This window comes from Bactrocera latifrons, unplaced genomic scaffold (genome assembly GCF_001853355.1).
Source record: "Bactrocera latifrons isolate USDA-ARS-PBARC rearing strain unplaced genomic scaffold, ASM185335v1 scaffold_1, whole genome shotgun sequence".
NCBI classification, from domain to species: Eukaryota; Metazoa; Arthropoda; class Insecta; order Diptera; family Tephritidae; genus Bactrocera; species Bactrocera latifrons.
In genome coordinates, this window is record NW_017534407.1 from 1,044,954 (window position 1) to 1,051,533 (window position 6,580).

General features: G+C 35.2%; 1 protein-coding gene across 1 annotated transcript in view; it reads right to left on the reverse strand.

The window, feature by feature from the left end:
• LOC108965217 (ecdysone-induced protein 74EF) overlaps positions 1 to 5,401 on the reverse strand; it is a 131,246-nt gene extending 125,845 nt beyond the window's left edge. The window contains exon 1 of the mRNA XM_018927467.1: positions 4,547 to 5,401. The gene's annotated coding sequence lies outside the window, so the exon portion shown is untranslated. The remainder of the gene's footprint in view (positions 1 to 4,546) is intronic.
• Positions 5,402 to 6,580: the final 1,179 nt, after the last annotated feature.

Sequence of the window (6,580 nt, forward strand, 5' to 3'; positions counted from 1 at the left end):
AAAAAAAAAAAAAAAAAAAAACAAACACTCAGTTAATAAACTGTGCTGAAACAACATCTGTCTTCAAGTTCATGCCACACATATGTATGTACGTATGTACATATATGCAAAGACGCAAACCGCCGCAAAACGCTTAGATCTGCTACAATTGCTTTGGCTCAACTCACGTCCAACCACGCTGCTACCAAATTATTATTTTGTTAAGTATTTTCTTTGGAGCTTGTCGAACGACCGCCCTGTCAGTGCCACCGGCAGCAAAATAACGTTTCTCATTGTTAGATTTGCATATGCATACATACATAGTATAGATTTGTTATTACTATTCTTACTATTATTTTCATTTATGTTTTCATCCCTGCATACGTGTGTGTGTGTGCACAGCTATTTCTGTCTATTCTACAAATAAGCAACTACTACAATATGTTTAGTGCGAGCGAGTATTTTAGTTTTTCAAAGCGTGTTTACAAAACCTTGAGAAGTGAAACATAAGTTAACTGTATTTTCGTTGACATTGTGAAAAAGCACGTAACGATAAACAATCTAGGCGCTCGAAAGAGTCAAGTCGAGTCTAGCTGGCTAGCAAATTAGTAACGTATTCGCACACAGCCACACAAGCGCGGCGTGTTTGCATAGAGAGAACACAGAAATTAAGATGACTGGAAAGAACGCGGTTTGAACCAAAAACAGCGAGTTTTCAAAAAAGAACTGAATTCTTAAAAAAATATTAAATTTTTAAAAACGTACGGAATTTTCAAAAAAGTGCTGAATTTTCAAAAAAATATACCGAATTTTAAAAAAGGTACTGGATTTTTAAAAAAAGTATTGAATTTTCAAAACAATGTTGAAATCTCAAAAAAATGTTGAATTTCCAATAATTACTGAATTTTCAAAAAAGTGTTGAATTTCAAAAAAGTACTGAATTTTCAAATATGTACTGAATTTTCAAAAAGGTACTGATTTTCAAAAAGTACTGAATTAACAAAAATGGTTTTCATTTTTCAAATAAGTACTGAATTTTCAAAAAAAATACTGGATTTACAAATATGTAATGAATTTTCATGAAACCACTGAATTTTCAAAAATGTACTGAATTTTCAAAAAAGTACTGAATTTTCAAAAATGTACTGATTTTTCAAAAAAGTACTCAATTTTCGTATAAGTACTGGTTTTTCTCAATATAGTACTGAATTTTCAAAAAAGGAATAAATTAAAAAAAAAAACAGATTTTCAAGAACTATTGAATTTTTAAAAAAGCACTGAATTTTTAAAAAAGTACTGAATTTTCAAAAAACGTACTAGAATTTTAAAAAAGTTGTTGAATTTTCAAAAACGTGCCAAAATTTCTAAAAAAAAATACTGGATTTTAAAAATACTGATTTTCGAAAAACTAACAAACTAACGCTCCGTCATTCTGATCTGTCCAATACGGCCGGAACAAACCTAGCTGCTATTAGTATAGTACATACTCAGCACCCTTCTCAATTCATCTCTTCATCATGCACCTTGTTATCGCCGGCTGAAACAGTATCTCTCGTAAACAATTCTCTATTTAAAGTTTGTATGCTATATTTTATGTTTTTTGTCATTTTATTACAGTAAAATCCAGTTCTGAAATTGTTGTTGCGGTTAATATCAGTTGTTATTAGTGTGTTGTTAGTGTTTGGTTGTTGCGTTCACTGCGTTTTGTTTGGCATACGAGGCGTAACAAGTGCACTAGTCAATGTCTAGGTCAGCGCATAGAACACACAAACACACACACACTCAAATGTAYACATATATGCGCCCGCATTTACAGTCGCTCATGTTCGTACATAAATATGACACTGAGTATATGAAAATGCATAGAATTTTAGATTGCACTGCTTAGGCGTGTACGTGTGTATGTGAGCTTGGTTTTGGTTTTGAATGTGTGTGTGTGCCAGCACAAGTGCAAGTTATGAAAGTGAACTGGTGACTTTTTCATTTCTAATTCAATACAGTTAGCTAAAAGACCGAAAGAAAATTAGGGAAATTGATTACAAATTCCCTGAAATCACTTCGGGCAGGGCCACCAAATTAAGCGGTTACATGGGTTTCAGGGGTTCGATAATTTTGCTTTAATGCTATAACATCTCTAGAATATTGTCGGAAATGCTAAAATTGATTCGAGTAATAGTTTTGGAGAAACAGCCTTGAAAAGTTGGGCATTCGAAATCAGTTATTAAAATTTAAACTTTTGGACACCTTTTCCTCGAAACTGTGTTTTTAAAGTCGGTAGTCGCGACTCACCGATCTTAATAAATTTTATAAAGGGTTTCGAGATATAATTTACAAGAAATTTTATAAAGGGTTTCGAAATGTAATTTACAAGGTCCTGTACGAGGGATGTTTTCAATTACAGGTATTAAAACAAAATCGAACATCGAATCGAAAAAAATTAAAATATTTTTTGTAACCAAAGTAACCCATTAATTGGCTTGATCCGTCCAAAATATTTATATTTTAGGAGTTTCATTGTCGAAATTCGAAACACCCAGAAGAAAATGAGACGAGCTGAGTTAATTTAGACATTTTCGCTTGTCTGTCTGTATAAACGCTAACTAGTCCTGTAGGTTTTGAGATATCGATATGAAATTTTGGGCAAAAAGCCGCTCATTTGTCAGAGAAGCCAATATCGGGTCACTGAAGCATATAGCTGACATACAAACTGAACGATCAGAATAAAGTCTTTGTATGGAAAACTTTTTCATTTGACAAGATATGCTCACGAAATTTGCCATGGATTATGATTTAAGGCAATGGTGTAATCCCCGAACATATTGTTCAGATCGGGGCAATATAACATATGACTGCCTTGCAAGATCTTCATAAAAGATTATCATTTTCTTAAAAGCTACTTTTCCTAATTAAAGACTAAACGGTAGTTTATATCAAATAGCGTGGCTTAACGGTTGGATGCGATGCCAATCTTTGGAATCTTTGGTTTCAGATTTACAGATATTACTATTAAAAATACACTAGTGAGGGAATAACATCGCTGAAGCCGAAGTTTAACGCTATTTCTTGTTTTCAAATTGAAATAGTTGTTTTTGTCAATATTGCTAAGAACAAATGCGCAGCTTATTCAACATTTGTTCCAGTTGGCAACCCTCTGGGAAATGCACTAATTTTTTCCACGATTCAGCATTAAAATATTTCAGCTTTTTTTGTTCGAACTGGCCTCAAGTGGGTCAATATATTAATGAAAAAAAGAAATATGCGAAACTGAGACACAAAAAATTATATTGCATATTGGCTACTGCTGATTTTGAGGTCAGCAAACACTGCATATTATCGCAGTTTACATTCTATCACTATGCAGTACTTCAATGCATAAATAAAAAAAATTTAACGAAAATGTAAATTTTCTTGTGATCAGGCATTTATGTCTGTTGAGCATAAAAATGATTAACCCCGAAGAGTTTGTGATTACAGCAGCTATTTCACAAAACTTAATAGGTTTGAAAGCATTTTTATTTACTCATTATTGTACTAGGGCGCCAAATGGGCGCTGAGCCGTGCTATGCTTCTTTTCCAGACATTCCGAATCGAGTTATTCCACAAGTCATATAAGGGTAATGAAAAAGTCTTTAATATGAAGGGACTAATTTTAGTAAGGACTAATACTGGGGTTCGATACCAAACGAGGTTTCAGACAAGGCGACTTCCTATCGTGCGACTTCTTTAATTTACTCCTGTAGAAAATAATTTGAGGTGCAGACTTGATTTGAAAAGGTACAATCTTCTATAAGAGTGTACAGCTGCTGGCGTACGCCGATGATACTGATATCATTGGCCTCATAAACCGCGCCGTTAGTTCTGCTTTCTCCAGATTAGGTAAGGAAGCGAAGCAAATGGCTTTGTTAGTGAACGAAAGCAAGACGAAGTTTGGCCAACGCAAAATAACTTTTGCCAACAGGTTATATTTTCAGACTGAGTAGGTAATTGAGAAGTAAAGTTCTCTCTCTCGACGCACAAAGACCAAATTCTAGAAGTTACTCATCATCCCCGTCCTGCTATGTGGTGCCAGAGGCATGGATGATAACTACATCTGAGGAGTCGGCTTTACGAGTTTGCGAGAAAGGTTCTTTGGAAGATTTATGGTCCTTTGCGCATTGCTAACGGCAAATACCGTAGTCGATGGAACGATGATACGACGATATTGTCATAGATCAGTGTATTAAGAGACAGCGGACAAGATATAAGGAACGTTTTTAGTAATTTCTTTACATCTTGAGTTACATTATTGTCTTTTCAGTAATAATCCTTGACTTTTTTGAAAATATAATATAGCTTATGTTCATCGGAGAGAGTGTAACGCCCTAACGCTGAACGAATTTTTCAAATCCACTTAGTAGTTTCGAAGTCTATTCAATTCCAACAAACTATCAAAAATTTGATCTTACCTCATTATAATACTGGTATAGTTAACTTAAGTATGAGCTTAAAGGATACTCATGGATTATAAAATATAACGGAAAATTAAATTTGGAAATCATTTGCAACGATATGTATTAAGTGTACTCACCTTTTGAGAAAGTAAAGATTCACTCCTTTAACTGAGCCATTATCCTCAATATATGCAAATATCAGCAAACAGCAAATGATAATGCGAAGAGACGAAATAATAATTTTGTATTTTTTTTTCTTGTTTTTTTGTTTTTAATTACATTACGTATTGGTTTTCTATACTTTCATTACATTATGTCATGTGCATTATTTATCCATTGAACACTTGCTACGATTGTCAATGCGTGAATTCGTGTCTGATAACAACAACAGTAATGATAGCGGTCGAGCAGAGATCTCAAAGGAGGAGAGGCCGTTCAAACGGCTCAGCGTCGCGAAATCAGAGATAATTTCAGTACATGCATATACGTGTGTATGTATGTATATGTATGCAAGCGCAAATGTAAATACGTAACGTAGCGCGGTGTGACGAATGCAACGACAACAACAACAACAGTAACAACCAAAGTAATAATACGGCAGTGACAGTCGCTTCGGTTGTTGGTTGCTTGTAGCTGGTGTCTCCGGCAAAGGCAGTGGCGGTGTCAGTGACGTAAGGAGACGCCGGAGGTCGTACTCTGCTACACTCTCACTCGCGCGGCGGCAACGTTTAAACAGCAGCACACTCTGTCGTTGACCCCGTGCGATGCGATGCGATGTGATGTGATGTATTGATATCGCATGCAATAGTAGGTTTATTGCCCTTGGGGTAGACGATATTCGTACGAGCCGAATTCATTCACGTTATACATGTACATATGTACATATATGTATGTATGAACACACKCTATATCGACTGATGATGCGTATATGAGTATGCCCGCGCAGTTATACACCTTTTTTGTTTTTTTTTGTTGTTTTATAGAAACCAAAACATTTAAACAAACACTAACACACTAATAATATTATTTGTTGACTCCTTGTCGATTTTTGTGAAATTATTAATTTTTAGTTTAAGTTATTTGTAGTCACATTCCTTATATGTATGTATGTATGTATATATTATTTTCATATTGTACAAAAGTTATTGCGCGAATTTCCTTACATTCTTGCAGATCACACATATGCCAAAATGCTGATTAATTTAGGCGCACGATGGTATTTTATTGTTGTTATTGCAGGTATTGTCTGCTTTGCATTAATGCTAAAATGAAATGAAATATACACGCATTCAAATATAAAGATCACACAAATGTACATATGTATGTACACATTTGCATATACATACATATAATAGAGATATATACACATGTATGTATGTATGTTGTGGTTATAGATTATAAAAAGCTCGACTAGAGGTAAACGGCAAATGCATTCACGCTTCCTCTTGCAGTGGCCGTGGCATTCACAGAAAACTTAGCGACGACGACAGTGACGGCGTCGGCGACGGCGGCAACGCTTTCGCGCACCGCTCAGGGACTCGTGCGCTCGCTTATAACTGCAACGACGTCGACGTTGATGGCCAACAAAAACAACGAAATATTTATACGTTTATTATAAGGCAAAAATCCATGTGTTACGCGCTGGCAATTGTTGTTGCTTTTGTTGTTTTGCTGTTATTTCATATAGTTGATACTGATTAACAAGTAATAATGGCGGCGTTGATTATGAATACGTCGATGATGAAGTTGATCGTGCACAGCCCAACCAGCCAAGCGGCCGACTGACTCTGATCGAATAAAGTCTTTTAGCAGTGCTCACCGCATGCAATTGGCGCAGTTGCTTTTGTTGCAGCGGGTGTTTTGCTGGCAGCGGAGAGTTTGCTGCGCGCAGCTGGCAGACTGGCTGGATGGTGGGTGTCAGTGACACCTTCGCATAAGCAATAATATTGCCAAAAGTTCAAAATTCGACGTTACGAAGCCTTTTTGTTGTAATTGTTGGTAAAAAAAAAAAACAATAAATAAATAAATACCGAAAATTTTCGCGAAATTTCACAACATTGAATTTTTGCTGCTTTTTAGCGGCTGAGCTTTTTAATGACTCAAACTGTTTCTAATTGATTTATGGGAACATTTTTATTTTTGTATAACTTATTTTTATTAAATTAATTTTT